Below are 21,903 nucleotides of genomic sequence, written 5' to 3' on the forward strand. Positions count from 1 at the left end.
AAAATGTAATTTAAGAAAATTTGACAATATTTATTAAAATTTAGGGGTGCCTGGCTGGGTCAGTTGCTGGAGCATGCACCTCTTGACCTCAGGGTGGTGAGTTCAAGCCCCACGTTGGGCACAGAGCTTACTTTTTTTTTTTTTTTAATGTTTATCTATTTTTCAGAGAGAGTGACTGAGTGTGAGTGGGGAGGGGTAGAGAGAGACAGGGAGACACAGAATCTGAAGCAGGCTCCAGGCTCTGAGCTGTCAGCACAGAGCCCGAGTCAGGCTTTGAACTCTCGGAACTGTGAGATCTTGACCTGAGCTGAAGTTGGACGCTCAACTGACTGAGCCACTCAGGCGCCCCTGTAAAGCTTACTTTAAAAAAAAAATTAGTGCAGCAGGTTTCACTTTTTCCTGCAAATGTTCTCACATGGATGTGCACATATTTATGTACAGGGACATTCCTTGCAGCATTACTTGCGATGGTAAAATACGGAAACAACCTAAACGCTCATGAACCCAAATGCTCAGTCACACACATGAACACTGTGTGCACAGTGGAAAGCATGGTCATGGATCCATATGTATGGAATAATTCCCAGGTGTATTCGTTTCCTATTTAATGGTAGTAAGGAAGGGCCACAAACTTAGTGCCTTAAAACAAACAACTTTCTTATATTACATAGATAGAGGTTGGAAGTCTAGTATCAGGTTCATTGAACCGGAGTCAAGGCATTGGCACGGTTGATTCCTTCTGGAGTTTCCAGGGAAGAATCCATTTTCTTTTCAGCTTCTAGGGCCACCCTTGTTCCTTGGCTTGTAGGTCCTGCCTTGATCTCAAATCTTTGACTTTCTGACCTGCACCTTCCATCACCTTCCATGATCTTTAAAGACTCTGCCTCCGCCCTGCCCTGGGCCCACCAGGATAATCCATGCAATTCCGGAATGATCTCTTCTCAGGGGCCTTTATTCAATCATACGTACACAGTCCTGTTTGCCAAATAAGGCTTATAGGTTTTGGAAATTAGCATGTGGACAGCTTTGGGAGGCTATAATTTAGTCTTACAAACTAGAATATACTTTTAGGCAAGCATAGAGCAAGGTACATAACAGCGTGAATGGGACACTATCATTTGTGTTAAAAAAAAGGCGGGATAGGTATCTAATCTATACTCTTGAATTTATATAGACTATCTTTTTAAAAAAAAATTTTTTTTTAATTCATTTATTTTTGACAGAGACAGAGTACAAGCATGAGCTGGGGAGGGACAGAGAGAGAGAGGGAGACACAGAATCCGAAGTAAAAGTAAAAGAGGGTTAGGAAAAAACAAGTTGAAGGACAATCACCAAACTGGTTTTCAGTGTCAAGAGTATGGAACACTGACTCGCCTTTTACCTTTAAGACTCCATGTGAGAACCAGCTGAAACCGTGCCTCACAGGGTTAAGGAGGTTGAAACTAGAAGAAAGTTTAAAGCTTGTTTTGCAGAGAACTGTTTCTCCCCAGTCAGCTGTTGTGTCTTTTTTCAGAGCCCTTAACGAATCCACTGTCTCTGCAGAAGCCCGGACTCAAGGTCAGCTGATAATGGTTCCAGCCTACCAACTAACGAGGAAGGCCTTGGATTCCTTACCAGAGATAAGGAGCCCAAGACCCCATCCAGTTTATATTGGCTCTCACAGCACGCCCATAGCTCCTGCTCCTCGTCCTAAAATAATCTCCTGACTCAGGGGCTGAATTTAGCCTCCTTCTGATGTGAGGTCTCCACCCAGAATGAACATGGGATGTATGTTACATATACGTTTGTTTAATGCACATGCTCTATCCGTCCCCGAGGCTAGCCACATTTCCCCACCCTTTTCATCACTGTGTTTGTCATCTCAACCCCTATGATCATAGAAGGCTTGTTCTCTCCCTCTGCGGGGAGGCGGATTTGAGGCTGGCCATGCAGGGTCCCGGTTTAGCTGCCTCTTCCTGGCTGCAAACCTGATGTCTTTGGCTTTGCTGTGGTGGGCAGACATACTCGGTTTTTGTTACACGACTACTTTCCTCCACACCTATCTTCTGTACAATCAGTGCTCTTGGGCCTTTAAGCCTCTTGAAAGTGGCTCTCGGCCAAGATTCATCAGAAAGCAAAGCAAACTATATCCTGAGCTCTGAGACAGCACTGTTTTTCGAAATTCTTTGAGGACACCCAGGCAAGAGATGTCTCCTGGTTTCCATTCCATTTTAAGGTCGATTTCTGGGGCGCCTGGGTGGCTCAGTCGGTTGAGCTTCCGAATTCGGCTCAGGTCACGATCTCACGGTCTGTGAGTTCGAGCCCCGTGTCGGGCTCTGTGCTGACAGCTCAGAGCCTGGAGCCTGCTTCTGATTCTGTGTCTCCCTCTCTCTCTGATCCTCCCCCGTTCATGCTCTGTCTCTCTCTGTCTCAAAAATAAATAAACATTAAGGTCGATTTCTCAGAGCGTAATATCAGTTCAGAGCTACAAGGACTTCCAAATCATTGGGCTCAAACTTCTCCTTTCAGTAATGAGGAAACTGAGGTTGCTGTGGGTGAGATGAGCTCATGTTCAGTAACAAGTGCAGCCGATGAAGCCCAGGAAATACCTGCAGCGCGTGGACACAGGCCAGGCCTCGAGCAGGGCAGTGGGGGAGGGGGGTGGGCTGCAGAGATGAGAAGACACGGCCTGCCCTCAAGGAGCTCCCAGTTACAAACTGCTGTCGAGAAGGGTGGGCAAGGGGACCGGGTTCGAGAAGCCACGCTCCTGGGTAAATAAACGACCAGTCTCAGACAGTGCGCGGGGCCGTGAACGAACTGAGACAGATGTGTTACTGTTGGCCAGGAGCTGGCATCTCAGGACAAGGGAGACAGAACACGGTGGAAACACTCGGCATTTGCAGGGTCCATGTGTGGCTCTGTAGCCGTGGAGCGTAAAGAGCAAAGACCCGGGCGCCTGGGTGGCTCAGTCGGTTGAGCGTCCGACTTCGTTCGGGTCACGATCTCACGGTCCGTGAGTTCGAGCCCCGCATCAGGCTCTGTGCTGACAGCTCAGAGCCTGGAGCCTGCTTCAGATTCTGTGTCTCCCTCTCTCTCTGGCCCTCCCCCCGTTCATGCTTTGTCTCTCTCTGTCTCAAAAATAAATAAATGATTAAAAAAAAATTAAAAAAGAAAAAAAAAGCGCAAAGACCAAAGTGGGCAAGGAAGTTGAAAAACAGATGGGGCAAGATCATGAAAGATCTTGTACGTGTGTCGATTTTTTTTTTACCAGGATTAGAAGCATTGACAGACTTTCTGTAAAGAACCACATACTAGATGCTTTAGGTTTTGCAGGCAACATATATCTCTGTATGCACATATACCTTTTTTTTTGTTTTTGTACGGTCCTTAACCATGCAATAACCATTCTTTTTAAAATTTTTTGAATTCTTAAAATTTTTTTAACGTTTTCTTTTTGAGAAACAGAGAGACAGAGTGTGAGTGGGGGAGGGACAGAGAGAGAGGGAGACACAGATTCGAAGCAGGTTCCAGGCTCTGAGTTGTCAGCACAGAGCCTGACGTGGGGCTCGAATCCACGAACCGCGAGATCGTGACCTGAGCCCAAGTCAGAGGCTCAACCGACTGAGCCACCCAGGCGCCCTGCAAAAACCATTCTTAACTTGCAGACTGGACTTAGCTCACAGGTCATAGTTGCTGACCCGCATAGATGATGAGAAGCCATTGGAGACTTTTGTTTTACTTTAAAAAAATTTAGGTGTAGTTATCATGCAGTGTTATGTCAGTTTTAGGCGTACAATATAATGATTCAACAATTCTATACATTTTTCAGGGCTCGTCGTGATGAGTGTACTCTTAATCCCCTTCACCCATCCCTCCACCCGCCTCCCCTCTGGTAACGTCCAGTTTGTTCTCTATTGTGGAGTCTGTTTCTTGGTTTGTCTCTTTTTTTTCTTTGTTCATTTGTTTTCTTCCTTAACTTCCACATATGAGTGAAATCATATGGGGTTTGTCTTTCTCTGACTGACTTATTTCATTTAACATTATACTCTAGACATGTCATGGCAAATGCCAAGGTTTCATTCTTTTTTGTGGCTGAATAATATTCCATCATGCACACGCACACGCACGCGCGCACACACACACACACACACACACCCCACTCCTTTATCCACTCATGTATCAATGGATATTTAGGTTGCTTCCATATCTTGGCTATTGTCAATAATGCTGCCATAAACATAAAGGTGCATATTTCTTCTCAAATTGGTGTTTTCATTTTCTTCAGGTAGCAGTGTGATTATGGGTTTATAGGGTGATTCTATTGTTAATATTTTGAGGAACTTCCATACTGTTTTCCACAGTGGCTCCACTAGCTTGCATTGCCATTTTTTTTTTAATGTTTATTTTTGAGAGAGATAGAAAGACAGGGAGTGAGCAGGGGAGGGACAGAGAGAGAGAGGAAGACATAGAATCTGAAGCATTTCCAGGCGCTGAGCTGTCAGCATAGAGCCCTATGAGGGGCTTGAACTCACAAACTGCATGAGCATGACCTGAGCCGAAGCCGGACGCTCACCCGACTGAGCCACCCAGGCGCCCGGCCATTGGAGACTTTTTTCTAAGTTTACTTATTTATTTTGAGAGAGAGAGACGAGAGAGAGAGAGAGAGAGAGAGAAAGCGTGCGCGCACAAGTTGGAGAGGGGCAGAGAGAGAGGGAGCGAGAGAATCCCAAGGAGGCTCTGCACTGTCAGCGTGGAGCCTGATACGGGGCTTGAACCCACAAACTGTGAGACTGAGACCTGAGCCGAAGCCAAGAATCATATGCTCAACCAACTGAGCCACCCAGGCACCCTATGACTGGAGGCGTTTCAGCAGGAAGTGACATAATCAGATTTGAACATTGGAAAGATTGCTCTGGTGGCAGAGGCTGGGGGGTGGAGGGAGAGTTAGGTGGGAAGGGATACGTCAAAGAAGACCGCTAAGGAGGCTGATCATAGGGGTCCCGGGGCGAATAATGAGGGCCAGAACCAGGGTGGTGGTAGTGATGCCCCTTCTTGACAGCTGGGCTGAAACCAGGCACACGTGAGTGAGTGAACGTGGCGTTACCTTTCTATCCCTCCTCCTACCAGCTCTTCTTGTCCACTGGGGGTGAGGGTGGCAAATGGTGGAAGGCTGCCACATGGCCCCCTCTATCCAGGCACAGCTTCGCCCTGGGGAACACTGTAAGTCCTCTGAGCAGGACCCCCTTTTCCCGGCACCCCCAGGGGGGAGTCCACATCTCTTTCTTCCAGCTGGGACTCACCCTGGGGTACGCTGACCTTCCTGTCCTTTGGAGTCAAAGAGCCTCCCTTCCTCTTCAAAACAAGCGTTGCCAGAGAATCTCTTACTACAGGTGCCGGCACCATGTCTGGGGATTTTTTCCAACTTTATTCTAATTTCCCAGAGTGCCTGGCAGCTCGAGTGTTACGCTTTTCACTCGCTCTTTTGTTCACCACCCAGAGGAGCTTCCTGTTTCAGCTGTAAAAGGTAGGACAAGAGCAAAGGGGCCCTGAGTGGGGTTTAAGTCCCGACTTTTCCTTAGCTGGGTGCTGATTACATCGTCCTTCTTGTGGGAACAGGTGCCGCCTCCCAACAGACGACTTGTGTCCATGCTCTTTGCGTGTTTTCTGTCACTTAGATTTCTCTTGCTATTTATTGCTCCGTTTCCCTTTTGTCCCAGGGCCCATCTCTTCCTCCCTTATCTGTGAGTCCCCGTCTCAGCTCTCGAGGGTTATCTTTCTCCCCCCAGGACATGGATAGCTTTTTCAAGATTTCCCGTGCAGTTCCCAGGGTAGGCTTCCCGCCCTTTTTGCCTTTCTTTCCTTCTCAAATGCTTTAGTGCAATTTCTCGAATTACGTCTCTAACGAGAGGAGGGCATGTTCTGATGAGCACGGGTTTTTAAATGCTTCCAATACAACTAACGACAGAATGAATATTCTACTTTCCTTCCCCCCCCCCCCCCCCCCCCGTTTTCACCGGAGAAACATTTGTTACTGAATTTGAGGAGATAAGGGTTTCCCTTCAGCTATACTTGAGGGGGTGCAGGACTCATGATAGCTCAGCCGGTCCTTGATTGTGTGTGTTTCTTCCCTAGTCAGGCAAGTTCCACATTGGAACATTCTGTTCTGTGGTCCTCATGGGTAGCAGCAGTGATGGGGATGGGGATGGTGATCATAGGAGTCTTAGCTAACATTTCTCCAGTGTTTCCTACAGGCCGGATACTGTGCTCAGCTCTTCATTCGTGTACTTTATTTCGTCCTCACAGGGGTCCTCTGATTTACAGACTTTTTAAAAAGTTTATTTATTTATTTTGAGAGAGAGAGCCAGAGAGAGAGAGAGAGAGAAAGAGAGACAGAATGTGAGCAGAGGAGGGGCAGAGAGAGAGAGAGAGAGAGAGAGAGGGAGACAGAATCTGAAATAGGCTCCAGGCTCTTAGCTGTCAGCACAGAGCCCTCGCTCGGGGCTCAAACCCACGGACAGCAAGATTGCGACCTGAGCCAAAGTCGTACGCGAAACCCACTGAGCCACCCAGGCGCCCCAAGAGTTGGATGCTTAATTGCTTAACTGACTGAGCCACCCAGACGCCCCTGGCTTATAGAACTTTTATCATGTCATTTTACAAATGAGGAAACAGATTTAGAGAGATTAATGAATTTACCCAAGGCTGGATGATGGCACCAGCATTCACCTGTACTGACCACACCATTTGTCACCAGTTTGGGTCGCCATATATACAGATGCATTCTCTTTAGGCTTCATCAAAGGATTTGTCAAGGCACAGGAATATTAGTTACAACATTTGGGTTTGTTCCGTTTCAGCTCCCACAGCTCCCGAGGAGTGTAGTTCGGGGTTTCCACTGTTTCTGAGATTAAGCTTCCCTTTGGGTAAGAAAACACTGGAGCCCCCAAGGTGAGCCCTAAGTGCAACCAGCAACCAAGGCTGACACTTCATCAGAAGGCATAGCGCCCAGGGCCCATGATACTTGTAGGGGTCCGCGAAAGTGCTGCCATTTCTTTTAAGAGCAGAAGGGAAAAAAATAAACTTCTGGGTCAAAAAAATGCTTTTTTTAATACGTAATACTAATATATTTGTCTTTATATCAGTGCACTCATAGACTGCAGATTTTCTTTCTTGATTGATTGATTGAAGAAGAAGCCCATGAAGGCAACATGCCAGGGCCCATGAAAGTCCCCATAGGGCCGTGCCAGCACAGGGAGGGCACTGGGCCTCTTCGCTGGCACTTTTGTTCTCAGCCATCTCCCCAGCATGGAAGGGAGAGAAGGCTCTGGAGTCAGACCCTCTGACTGGAGCCCTTCAATCAGGCCATTTGCTGATCTCCTCAGACCCTCCCCTTCCTCACTAGAACTCCTGTCAGTGTGAGGACGGAGTACAACATGGCTGACCCGGAGTAAGGGCTCAGGGGGTGTGAGCTCTCGTCTCCACCTGTCCTGCTTCCCCAGTCGCAGAGGTGGCCAGAAGCCGCGTCTGAAATTCAGAATCCATGGAAAAGTAGCACGTAAAAGGAAGAGGGACGAATAACCCAATGACAGGATTACATGCACCCAAATAAAAAATGCATTTTATTTTCAGACAACATTGAACGCATGCCCATGAATTTTTGCCTATAACATTTTGAAGTCTACGTGCGGTTGTGGTTTAGGATTGAGTAAACGGGTCTAGACGCAGACTGCCTGGCTTGGAACTTGGTTCAATCGCTTACCAGCTGTGGAATCTTGGGAAGTAGACCTCCTGGGTTTCAGTTTTCCCATCTGTGTAGTGGGAGTAGTCACTGTAATTAACCCTATCAAAGTCGTTTTGCGGATTAAATGAGTTAAACAACAACGACTTCTAGAACAGAGCCCAGAATACGGTGTGAGCTCATTAAATATTGGTTACATTGTTGCTCTTGACCAGGAGAATGAGCTTTTTGTGCTTAGCTTCTCAGACTTTTCCCTCTGTATTTATCGATCATTCTTTGCTTTCTACCTCTGGTCATTTGCCCATCACATATGAGACACCACTCTCTCCCACAGTTTATTCTATTTTTAAAAATCTTTATTCTTATGATGTTTTTGCAATCCTTACCAAAATACCAACAGCATTTTTCACAGAACCAGAACAAATAACGCTAGAGTTTGGATGGAACCACGAAAGACCCTGGATAGGCAAGACAGTCTTGAAAAACAAGAGCAAAGTTGGAAGGAGCACAACCCCAGATTTCAAGATATGCTAAAGTTGTAGTTGTGGTAATCGGGGCGCCTGGCTGGCTCAGTCAGTAGAGCATGTGACTCTTGATCTGCGGGTTGTAAATTCGAGCCCCACGTTGAGTGTAGAGATTACTTAAAAAATAAAAAAAAAAATTGTAAAAAAAAAACCCACCAAAGTTACAGTAATCAAAACTGTATGGTCCTGGCACAAAAATGAACACATAAATCAATGGACCAGGACAGAGAGCCCAGAAATAAACCCACAATTATATGGTTAATTAATCTTCAACAGAAGAGACAAGACTATGAAAAGACAGTCTCTTCAACAAATGGTGTTGGGAAAACTGGACAGCAACGTGCAGAAGAATGAAACTGGCCTTTTTTTTTTTAATTTTTTTTAACATTTTATTTATTTTTGAGACAGAGAGAGAGAGAGCATGAACAGGGGAGGGTCAGAGAAAGAGGGAGACACAGAATCCGAAACAGGCTCCAGGTTCTGAGCTGTCAGCACAGAGCCCGACACGGGGCTCGAACCCACGGACCGCGAGATCATGATCTGAGCCAAAGTCGGACGCTCAACCGACTGAGCCACCCAGGCGCCCCGAAACTGGCCTTTCTTACACGATACACACACAAAAAATTCAAAATGGATGACAGACCTAACTGTGAGACCTGAAACCCTCCAAATCCTAGGAAAGAACACAGGCAGCAACCTCCTTGACATCAGCTGTACCAACATTTTTTCTAGACATGCCTTTCCTGAGGCAAGGGAGACAAAAATAAACTACTAAGACTACACCAAAATAAAAAGCTTCTTTACAGCAAAGGAAATAACCAACGAACCAAAAGACAATGTATTGAGCGGGAGAAGGTATTTGCAAATGACATGTCTGATAAAGGGTTTCTATCTAAAATATATAAAGAGCTTACACAACTCAACACACACACACACACACCACAATCTAATTAAAAAATGGGCAGAAGACATGAATAGATGTCTCTCCAAAGAAGGCATCCAGATGGCCAACAGATACATCAAAAGATGCTCAACGTGACTCACCATCAGGGAAATGTAAATCAAAACCACAATGAGTTATTACTTCACACCTGTCACAATGGCTACAATAAAAAATTCAGGAAACAACAAGCGTTAGCAAGGATTTAGAGAAAAAGGAAGCCTTGTGCACTGTTGGTGGGAATGCAAACTGGTGCAGCCACGATGCCAAATGGTATGGAGTTTCCTCAGAAAATTAAAAATAAAACTACCCTATGATCCAGGAACCGCACTACTGAGAATTTACCCAAAGAATATGAAAAATGATAACTTGAAAGGATGTGTTTAATGCAGCATTATTGACAAGAACAAAATTATGGAAGTAGCTCAAATGTCCATGAATAGATGAATGGATAAAAAGAGATGATATACATACAATGGGATATTACACAGCCATAAAAAAGAATGACATCTTGCCATTTGTAACAGTATGGAGGGATCTAGAATGTATAATGCTAAGTGAAACGAGTCGGAGAAAAACAAAGAACATGATTTCACTCACATGGGGAGTTTAAGAAACAAAACAAGTGAACAAAGAAGAAAAGAGAGAAACTAACCCTCCCCCCAAAGGAAAAACCAAAACAAAACTAGACTCTTCACAATAGAGAATAAATTGGTGGTTACCAGAGGGGAGGTGGGTGTGGGGGATGGGTGAAAGAGTTTACGTAAAAGGGATTAAGAGTACACTTATCATGAGGAGTACTGAGTAATGTACTGAGTTTCTGAATCACCATATTGTACACCTGAAACTAATGTTAACACTTGTTAGTTAACTATATTGGGATCAAAATAAAAAGGAAAATATATACAATAGTTAAAATCGTCATCACCGTCATTATTGTTATTTAATTGATGTATAGCTGGCCTAATATTATATTAGTCTCAGGTATATAACATAGTGATTTGGCAGTTATTTACATTACAAAATGCTCACCACAGTAAGTGTAGTTACCATCTGTTGCCACACAAAGTTACATAATATTATTGACTATATTTCCTATGGGTACGTTCCGCCCCATGACTTATTTCATATTTGGAAGTTTGTACCTCTTAATCCCCTTCACCTACTCCTCCAGTCTCCCCACGGGCAACTACAAGTTTGTTCTCTGTATCTTTGAATCTGTTTCTGTTTTTATCGGTTTTAGATTTCACACACAAGTGAAATAGATGACATTTGTCTTGTCTGGTTTATTTCACTTAGCATAATGCCCTCCACGTCCGTCCGTGGTGTTGTAAATGGCAAGATCTCGTTCTTTTTTTTTTTTTTTTACGGCTGAGTAATATTCCATCGGATATGTAATGTAGCAGGATTCTCATGCAGAGTCGTGACACCGAGGCTTTTCCTTCCAGAAGGCAACTTTATTCCTGCCAGCACTGCTCAGTTGGGTTCGTACCCGAGGAACTGAGCCCCGAACGACCCGTGGCGTAGTTTTTTCATACATTTTCTATTTCTTTGTCTCCCATATATGGTAACACACACAAACATGTAGTCTGATTAAGTAGTCTTAGTTTACAAGGTCGTGAGGGATGTTGTCACCTGCGTGCATAGCCAGGTTACCTTGAAGGTTTTCTTTTCTTTTTTTTTCTTTTCTTTTCTTTTTCTCTTCTCTTTTCTCTTTTCTTTCTCTTCTCTTCTCTTCTCTTCTCTTCTCTTTCTTTTCTTTTCTCTTTCTTTTCTTTTCTCTCCTTAGGGAGGGGACCCTACCACAATACCACTACTTCTTCATCCTTTTATCAGTCGATGGACACTTAGGCTGCTTCCATATTTCAGCCAATGTTGCAATATAAAAAAAAAAAGAAAAAGTAAGTAAAAAAAGGGGCGTGCCTGGGTGGCTTAGTCTGTTGAGCTCCGACTTTGGCTCAGGTTTGTGAGTTCGAGCCCCGCGTGGGGCTCTGTGCTGACAGCTCAGAGCCTGGAGCCTTCTGTGGGTTCTGTGTCTTCCTCTCTCTGCCCCTCACCCACGTGTGTGTGCGTGCACACACACACCCACTCTCTCTCAAAAGTAAAGCAAACATAAAAAAATTTTAAAAAATAACGTTGCAATAAACATAGGGGTGCTTACATCTTTTCAAATTAGCGTCGTCATTTCCTTCGGGTAAATGCTCAGAAAGGAAATTACTGGATCCTCCGGCAGTTCTATTTTTAACTTTGTGAGGCAACTTCATCCTATTTTCCACAGGGCCTGCACCAGTTTACATTTCTACCAACAGGGCACCAGGGTTCCCTTTTCACACATCCTCACCAACACCTGTTATTGCTTGTCTTTTTGGTACTGGCCACCGTGACCGGTGCGGGATTCTGATGGTTTGTTTCGAATCGCGCCCTTCGCAGAGCGTGGGCCTAAACACCCGCATTCTACCCAGCAGAACAGCAACATAGCACCCACATTGCATCCGTAGCCAGGCTCTCAGTTACAGCCACAGAGTAAGACTCTGGCTGACACAAGCAAAAGGGGGGAAGGTATGGTGGCAGAGGGTGGGAGAGGAGGAAGCAGCAGGGAGCAGAGATCACAGAACCTGTGGGATTTGCTCCTTGGACGTGGTAAGGATCCACAGGCGCTTCAAAGAACCAGGGAACAGGAAGGAGTGGAGCTGTCTTATAAAACAGCACGGCCTGGTGGGATTTGTCCCTCACCTTCTCGCCCCCACGTCTTCACACGTCCCTGCCGTGGCGACATGGCAGCAGTCCACGATTCGGTCTCAGGAACGAGTTGGCCAAGCTTGGGGACATCGCCGTTCTCTGCACCTGTCGGGTGTGGTAGGGAAGTGGCTCCCCCGGTGGGAAGCCACACGCAGGGCTCACTCTGACTTATGTCCCTGTGCCCTCAAGGAGGAGAGTGGATGCTCAGGTCCCCAAAAGGACAAAGGGCCCCCAGAGTCCGCCAACACCATCGTGTGGCGGGGTGTTGAAACAAAAGATGCTGGTCCTCTTCTGTTGCATCAGTGGGGCCGAGGGCTGGGTGTCTCCCACTTGTTGGCTGCCTGCCCCCCCAACCTCGTTAGCTGGGTTTGGGTAACAGCACTGAAGAGCTGTCCCACCCCGGGCCTGCAGGACATGTGGTGCTCCAACCCCTCCTGGAGCATGCGGATTGACCCCAGATCTCAAAGGTCTCCATCCTTTGTTCAATGATCACACTTAGGGGGCAGGTCCGTTATATTTAACACAATGCCTTCTGCGGTAACTGAAGATTTCCTCCTTTCTTAGAATCATTAAAGGTCACCCTTCTCCTCTTTTCCAAAATCAGCCTGCGTACCTGGAACATTTTCTGCCTACTGCAGAGAGGAGTCTGGATTTAAGGAACAGAAGCAGGCAAGCTGGGTTTTTTGCAGGAAGGGAACCTTCTTTCTCCATCGACGCCGCCGGGGCCGGGTGAGGCAGGAGAAAGACGCAGGGGGATCTGCCTCGCTCCCTTCACAGCCCCCAGAGCAAACCCCGGATGGGGGGGGGGTAGGCTTTGGGGGCCTGGGAAGTGCAGCTCAGGCTCTCCCTGGACCTTCCCTGCTCCTAAACAATTTGGTCTGGAGCCTGCCGATCAGCGACTGTTGTGTGATTTTTCTTTTCCACGAAACAATTACAAGTGCAGGAGATAGTGTGAATACCGGCTTTGTTTGGATACGGTATATTTCAGTGAAAATCACAGTATTTCCTCTTATATTTGCTCCTTTCGTCCCCTCAGCTCCGGAGCGGCCACCGCCTGAGTTTCAGGCATTCCAGAACGGCCGAGCACTTGTGGGCACCCAGCGTGAGAACCTAAGAAACAGCTCCGTGAGCACACAGCTCTTTGCCGTGCTGCAGGGGCCTTTCCTGAGGTTTAGATTTAAAATTCCACTTTTTAACAGAACAACATAGTTTTTGAGCAGAAAGAGGATTTTAGAGATCGTCACATAAAACGCCCATTTCGTAGACGTGGAAACAGAGATCCAGAAGGATTAGATTACTTGTTCAAGGTCACATGCTGCATGACTCCCAGAGCAGGACTTGAAAACTGGATCCCCAAACGCCTACCCTAGCGGTTTTCATTTGGAGACGTTCAAATAACGACACTCAGGTTGTTGCCTCTTCTTGTTGTTCATTGGATAACTTATTTGTCTCTCTCTTTTTTTTTTTTTTTTGATTCATCCCCATGTGCCTGTTGCTACTTCAGGCATCAGATAGCCCTGCTTTCTTTGAGATGTCACATGTGATTAGCGAGATATAGTGGCGTCTCTTGAGTTTCCGGGTAAGCTGAAGCATTGGAACCACAGGCTTTCCTCATTGGAACTTTTTTAAACAAACAAAAAGTGCACTTAAAAAGAAGTTTCCATTTTTAGTTCTCGTTCTGTTAGAAGCTGCCCAATCTTAGATGCATTTCCAGAGAAGTCTGTGGCCCCGTTTACTGAGATATGAAAAACATGTTTGGCGCGAGGTGACACGTGGGCTGTCCACGTTTTGTGCACACCCTCTGAATGTCACACTGTGTCAAGGGCTCCACGAAATGGTTGAGGGTCAGGCTGCCGACTGGTGACATGACTGGAACTTCTTCCTCCTGCCTGCCTAAATTTCAGGGCTGTCCCCGATCACCAGAGCAGGCGAGCCATACGCTGGTCTAATTCTCTTCCACTAGGAATTTAGAGATGCAAACAGAAGGCACAAGGCGTAGGGGTCCGCGGACGGAGGCAGTAAATTGGGTGGCGTCATCGTCAGGGGTTTGGGTTCCGCTAAGAGTGACCGGGGACGCGTGGGGCTAGTCTCTTACTTCCAATCATGCAGACTTGGCCTAGAGGCCTTTTTCTTGCCTGGCTGCTGGGTCCTTAGGCATTAGATTGCAGAATGATCCAGGACTTGGGTTTGCTGGGGTTGGCTCCTGGGATAGGAAGGTGTATGAGCAACTAGCTGCAAGCCTAATGAATGGATTTCAGGAACTTCCAGGAATACATATTCAATATGCCACTTTCTGTTGAAAAATGAATAAATATAGCGTGTGGGAATGAATGAAGCACTTAGTGAGCGTTTCTCCATTGGCAGAGAGATGTAGCGTATGTGTGCTCGGAGCCTTTGGGAAATACGGAAACAAGGAATGCTTTGTTAAGAACTGAGAACACACTGGGATGCTTTCTGTGTATCACGCAAGCGCTGCATCATCACTCTGAATTCAACACATAGATTGTTTTATGTCCAGGATTTCTTTTTTTTTTTTTTAACTCCACGTAGCCCCTTGACTTGACTTTAGACCTCCATTTCATGGCCAAAGCATACATCCTGGAGGAAGAGTTACCTTTTCTTTACTTAAAACAAGGACAACAAGAGTATCCTGGCTGAATGTTGTATTTAGAAAGTGACATTCCCACATCTGCCTTGTGAATTTCTTTCTTAGTCGAGTGGCCATTAAGAAGGGGAAGATAAAGACGAGAAGAAATAGGACTCGTTGAAGTAAAGCATAACTTCCTTTTTATTAGGTTTAACTTGAAACCAGGTATCACATTTATATAAATACTGTGGAAAATATTTAACCCATTCATAAAGGTTAAGTAACTAACTGATAAGCTTTGTAGGCAAAGCATGTTCAAATGCTCCCACTAAACTCCAACCGTGCTGGGCAATTTATCAAATTTTCAAATGCATAACCATTAGGAAACAGGAAAGAAGTCTGAGGAACAGAAAGAATTTCTGATGAGCAAACACAGTTGTTCATTGTAGAAATAGTTGTTACTTTATATATCAGAGGGTGCAAAGTGAGTCAAAAAGTCAAAATAACCGGATTTAGAGGAAAGCCTTAAAGGATACAATTTAGTCTTCAGTAAAGGCTAAGATAAATTACTTTGGCTGCTGGCTGGAAGAAATCAAAGGGGGGAGATATTTTAGCTGGTTCTCTTTCTCTGTAAACAGTACATGACATGATTAGTAGAGTAGCAAGGTTGAGAGGTCTGGGGATGCCAACAGAGCTTGGGGGAGACCAGAAAAACTGTTTATAAGAATAAAAATTAGGCAACAATACATTTGTAGGTCTCTTCCTTGAATAGGATGACCGTATAGTTAATCCTCCGACCAGGGTACTGGAGAGCGGAGATGCACCGTGTTAATAACCGTCAGGACCACAGGCAACCCCCAGGGCTGTCATGGGAGATCCAGAGCCTGTGGACGCCATTTCTTTGAACACGACGAATAAAACAGGCCGTCATCCTTTGGTTTTGTTTCTTTGGGGGGACTGGGGCTCTTGTGAACATTTTTAAGGATTTGTGTTATTTCTGTGGCAATGGAGAAAAAAAAGTGCTCCTTAAAATCATCAGACAAAATGTATAACTAAAAAGTGAAAATCCGGAGCACCTGGGTGGCTCAGCCCGTTAAAGCATCTGACTTCGGCTCAGGTCACGATCTTGAGGTTCATAAGTTCGAGCCCTGCGTCGGGTTCTGTGCTGACAGCTCGGAGCCTGGAGCCTGCTTCGGATTCCGTGTCTCCCTCTCTCTCTGCCCCTCCCCAGCTTGCGCCCTGCCTCTCTCTCTCAAAAATAAATATAAAAAAAATAATAAAAAAAAGTAAAGAGTGAAAATCCCACACACATTTGTACTTTCACCAAGAAGTGAAGATCACGTAGGAGCCCATCACCCAATGGCACCCACTATTGCCCTTTGTTATCTACCCACTGAATTTTTATTATCGTCGTTATATATATTTGCATAAATGGGATCCTACCACACAAGTTCTCTAATAACCTGAACTTGGTCACTTTAGCATTGTTAATGTTAATATTATTCATATTGTGAATATCTTTCCATTCAATAAATGTTATTTTTAGTGACTGCATAGTTTTCTGTTAGTTCAAAAAGTACTATAATTTATTTAGCCAGTCCCCTATTTATGGACATTTGTTTCCAATGTAATACAAACAGCACTATAGTGAATGTTTGGGATAGGCATATTTTTAAAAATATTTATTTGATTATTTCCTTGGGATTTATTCCTAGAAGTGAAATTTCTGGATTCCAGAGTGTGTGTGTGTGTGTGTGTGTGTGTGTGTGTGTGTATGTGTATGTAAATGTATAAATATAAATACATGTATATGTGTGTATATATGTACATATGTTTTTTTTTCAACTGCCAATAATCAGTTTCCCCTTGTAAGGTTTTATAAATTTTCCCGTCTACCCACAGAGTATAAGAATTCCTGTTTCATCACATCAGGGCTAACATTAGAAATTAATAAGTAAACAGTTTTTTGCTAGTCTGAAAGATACAAAAGAGCATTTGGATTTAATATTCATTCTGTGATTGGTAGTGAGATGAAACATCTTTTTCAATGTTTATTGGCCATTGGCATTTCTATTTTAAGAGACAGACAGAGAGAGAGAGAGAGAGAGAGACAGCAGGGGGGGGGAGTGGCAGAGAGAGAGAGGGAGAGAAAGAGAATCCCAAGCAGACTCCGCACTGTCAGTGCAGAGCCTGACTCGGGGCTCGAACCCACGAACCGTGAGATCATGACCTGAGCCGATATCAAGAGTTGGATGCTTAACCGACTGCGCCCCTGGCCATTGTTTTCTAATGCCAGTTGCTTGTCTCTGTCCTATAGGAATCACAGAGTTTCACAGCTCTCAAAAAGAAAAATACCTATTACAGACCTCTAAGGCAGTTCTTATGTTCTGGTTGTTGGCATCTCTGTCCTTTCTGTTGCCAGAATACAGACCTCACTTTCGCTTCTCTCAACTTTCCCATCTACTCTGACACCCAGTCTGGTTTATTGCATTTCTGCTACGTTTCTCATATAGTTCCTCCATTCCACTTCTTCGCCCAATGATCTAGTTTGGGACGTTCTCTTCCTTTCTTTCAGAAGGCTCCTAACTAGTAACAAAGGGCCAGAGATGCTGATACGTGCTGGAGACAGCCCCGAGGCTAGAGTTCAAGTTTCCCAAGTCCCATAAAAGTCATTACTATTTCCCTTGCTAGATTATTACTTACTCATCTGTGTACCTAATGCCTGGCGCATAGTATGTATTTGGTAAAGGATGAAAAATGGTTTTTTCTCATCTCCTGTCTCTCTCGTCTACATTGGATCTCTCTCGTCTACGTTAGCTCTCCAGAACATAAATATGATTAAAGACACTCTCCTTTAATATAGTCCCGCCCCCCCTACTATAGCAGGGTTTCCCCATCTCAGTACTGTTGACATTTGACCCAAATAATTCTTTGATGTGGGGGGCTGTCCCGTGCATTGTAGGATTATGGATGTCAGCAACACCACCCACCCCCTACTGTAACACCCCAAAAATGTCTCTAGACATTGACAGATATTCCCTGTGGGATGGGGGTGATGGGCTAAATGACCGCCGGTGGAGAACCACTGGCCTGTGGGAAAAAGTTCAAACTGACCTAGCATGTCATTCTTGCTCTGCTACCTTTCCAGATTCATTTTGGCCTCTCCCAAATTTCCTCGAAAGTGCCCTCCACCTTAGCCCCTGCGTGACTTCTCATGTGCTGTGCTTTCGGCACTCTATTCATAAGGAAGGTCAACGGCCCCATCCAATAGACGAATGCGTGTTGGATCAGACGTAAGAGAAGTTTGGTTTTGCTCACCTAACGCCACTGTGTGGCTGAACATGTCTGCGACCAGCTCTCAGGAACCTAGACTGGCCCAGTCTCTGCCATGTCCGCTATACAGCTCCCAGGACGGCCCTGGGGATCATCTCCATTCTACCCGATGAACGGAGAAAAGAGCACAGGGGCGCACACCAAGGAGATTTTTATGGCCAGGATTGAAAATGACGTACGTCCCTTCCGCTCTTGTTCTATTGGCTGGAGCTCAGTCACATGTCCCCACTCAGTTGCAAGGGAGGCTGGGAAATGTAGTCTAGCTGTGTGCTCTAGGAAAAAGCAAGTGGTGGATTTGCACGATCAGCTAGCCCTCCTTGCCACAATCAGTGTATCAGCTCAGCAGAATTCTGGTTATGCTTTAAGGCTTGGCTCAAATGTCACTTCTAGAATTATAAATTCTGACCTCTTCATCATGAGTACTTTTATGCCTCTTGTTGATATTAGTACATATTACACTATGACTAGTATGGCATAAAAAAACATTTTTTTAAAAAATCATTAACATCTAGGATCGTTTCCAGTTTGTTTTTCAGTTTGTTGAAAAACATGAATGGACAATATTTAATTATGTATTATTTCATGGGAATGTCTCAAGTGACTACTCAGTGAATACTGAGGTTTTTTGTTGTTGTTTTTGATCTCTGTCCTAGGAATCTGCTCTAAAGGTGGGACAAGGTCATTTGCAGTTTTTTGCAGGAAACATCATGTGAAGCCTAGGAGAAATGGAATGAGAATGTTCTCTTTCCTGGAGGCCTCCTCTCCCGATCTCCCCGAGCCCCTGATAGCCAAGGGTCCCGCTCCCTGTGCTGTCCAGAGATGGTCTTTCCACAGGCAGCCAGCTTCACCCCAACCCCTTCCTGGGCCAATCCCTAGGGGTTCAGGGACTGAATCCCCCCCAAAGAGATCTTCATTTAAAAGCAGGTGATTGTGAATCCTGAGGAATCATTGACTGATTAGCTATACTGGGAAAGAATTTAGGGTCCTGATTCTGAAAGAGGCTGCCATGTTGGTGGTGCGGTTACTTAATCTACACTTAACACATTTTCCCAGGAAACAGGAGTAATGGTTAAAGGCATGGGTCTCCATATGCCTACTATGTATAAATTCTAGAAAAGTTTTTTTGTTGTTGTTGTTGTTACAAATGGGAATTTTGTACCTTAGAAGTGAACAATCTTCTTTTGAATCCTGACTATGTAATTGCCAAGGTAAACAGGAGTAAAGCCTTATGTGCCTTTGATGCCTGTTGTTCTTATTAGCGAAAGTGGGGTAAGAATGAAAGCATTTCTGCAAGGAATGTTCAGGGGATTTGAGCACCCATTTAAGGCTGTAACCAGGCCAGGATTTCCTTTTTGAGGCCGTGCAGAATCTGGTCCAAAAACAGGAACACAAGAGGAATGTTTCTGGTCATTTTCCTCAAATCCACGAGAGGGTTCCCACTGAATTTTCTGACCAACAGCCTACGAGCTGCATCTGCACGACAAGGGAGCATTTATGTAAAATTTTTTTTTTTTCCCCTCATTACTTTGACAATTCCAACCCTCACTTTCTCCTCTGCTCAGATCGACATCTGAGAAGAGAGACCACAACTGCATACCATTTTATAGATGTGCCTGATTAAAACCAGTTCTCCCTATAGGTCCCATCGTGTATGAGACACACGGTTTTTGTCAAGAGACCAGCTACTAGCAGCAAGAGTTTTGATGCTATTGCTAGTAAGAAATTAGTAACTAGATCCTCGGCCTGTTTTAAGCCAACTTTATAATTATACTGTTTCAGTGGTAAACCAGACCCTTGAGCCAGGGGTAATTTAGAAATTCTAGATCTGTATTCCTTCTCCCCCCCCCCCCCCCTCCTTCTTTAATGTTCATCTTTTCTGCCTCTGCATCTTCTTCTTTCAAACATATAATTTTCTTCCATTCCTTCCTCACCCCTGGCTCCTTGTTTATGTGACCCTTTGTCACAAATGGACAAAGGCATCTTGGTCCACCTCGCCCTTGGACAGCACGGACAACCATCCAGCCTGCATAAGCACAAATCCACTTTTGGAACGTGTTGCCACTCTGGGAGGGCGGCCCCATTGCAGGCTCAAGGGTTGGCCCCTGGGATTGGAGGTTAACTTGGCACCTTATCCTGTGCTCCAGCTTGTGCATCCGGGAGTTAACTTCTTTTTCCTAAGGCCAGAACCACCCCGGAGATTACTTTCTCGGACTCTTGAGCCCTTCCTGATTCTGTAAACTTTGCGTACTGAGAGCTCTTTTGATATGGAAGGATTTATTAAATATTAAAAATGAAAAGCGGGGCTTCCTCGGGGGAAAATTTCATCGTCTCACTGGCGTTTTCCATTGTGTCCTCTCTCCCAATTTTCTTCCCTCACCCTCCCCTTATTTTTTTTTTTTCCCTGGTGCAATTGTTTTTCTATTCTTTCAAGCTATATTTTGGGATGCTTAAAAAAAAAAAAGTCTCTTAAGTATACCTTGAAAGCCTACATTTTCATTTCAGCTGAAAGTCATCCAAACCATATGCATTTCAGTCGAACACTGCTCCAGCTGGCCTCTCTCTGCCCAAGAGCCTTTTTTTATACCTGACCAAATTTCTTCAGAACGTGGCTGAAATTTACATTGGTCCAAGATCTTGAAGGGATCACCGTCACCAAATTCTACATTCCCACATTCACATAGCACGCAGGCGGGAGTTTTTCCACGCTACTGAACTTGATAGCACTTTTCCTCCAGAATTGCTCTTTCTTGGTTTCCTCCTTTTAGTTTTTCTCTCTCAGGAACGCTAATCGTCTGCTGAAAAATCAAGCTGAAGGGGTAGCTGCCGCATGGCCGCCCGTGGTGTGGAGGGGCAGCCAAAGTCTCCTCTAAAGACAGCTGCTTTCTATTTCAGGAGTCTCAACATTGTGGCTGCGCTGATTGTCTTTTCACCTCTAGGTTTGGTCTTACTCCTAGCTGAAACATAACTAACCATTTTTACTAAGCCCTTTAGGACCACTGCTTGGGTGTCGTCAGCTGTAAGCCCTCCACGGAAGCGTCTTGCCACGCACACGGCCTCGGAGCCCCTGGGAACCACACATCTCCCCCCACCCCCCACCCAGGGGAGAAATTAAGGCAATTGCATGAAGGCCCACGGGTGAGGAAAATTGGCTGATTGAGTTATGACTAAATGGCTTTTCAAATCTTCTCATTATCCTGGGAGAAGGGAGTGCGTTCTGTAGATTGTCAGAGCCTGGTCCCTTGCCCACAGATAAAGCCAAATCCGCAGGAATCCTGTGAACGGGGCGCCTTGGAGGCTACACCTTGGAAACAAACCACACAGCCTAACTCAGCGGGACTGCCCCTCGGTGCCGAATGCAACCAATTCTTGCCTGTTTTAAGTGAAAACATCCCAGGATGGGAAAGTGTATTCTAAGAGCGGAATGCTTTGTAGTTACTCGTCCTTGGGGGGCAGCATGGTGTGTTTATAAATGAGAGCGCTACTTAAAAGCCCATCCCTTTCTGCTCCCAGGCTATCGCTCCCTTCAGGGAGCCCAATGATAAAGATCGCTAATATTTTCCCTCCAAGTAAGGGAATCAAAGGGAAGCTTTGCAATCCGGGCGTTGTCTGGACGCCAAATTAGGTTGTGCACGTATTAACTCTTCCATAACCTCAGTTACCCTGGAGACTTCCACATATATACATGTGTATTTATACACAGACACACATAAACACATAATGGAAAGACACAGGGAGGTTATAAATACATAATCGCACTGTGTTATAGCTATAAAAACGCACTCCCCTCGCCTCTTTCCGTCTGCCTGCATAGTTCACCCAGCTCTGGAATACCTGTGTGATTGTGGACCCATCATGTAACGTCCCTGCCTCTCAGTTTGCCCTGCTGTAAAACAGAGGAGTTGAATGAGCCGGTGTTGCTTGCTGGGGAGGTGCTGCCCCCCGCCCCCATTCCATTTCCTCCCTGAGCAGCTCTGGGCCTGTGGTCGGCTCTCCGCGCAAAATGGTGTGTCAGTGCGTTCGAGCAACCACACGGCTCCTGAGCTGATGTCGCATCCCAACAGCC

Source organism: Acinonyx jubatus, chromosome B4, assembly GCF_027475565.1.
Source record: "Acinonyx jubatus isolate Ajub_Pintada_27869175 chromosome B4, VMU_Ajub_asm_v1.0, whole genome shotgun sequence".
NCBI lineage: Eukaryota > Metazoa > Chordata > Mammalia > Carnivora > Felidae > Acinonyx > Acinonyx jubatus.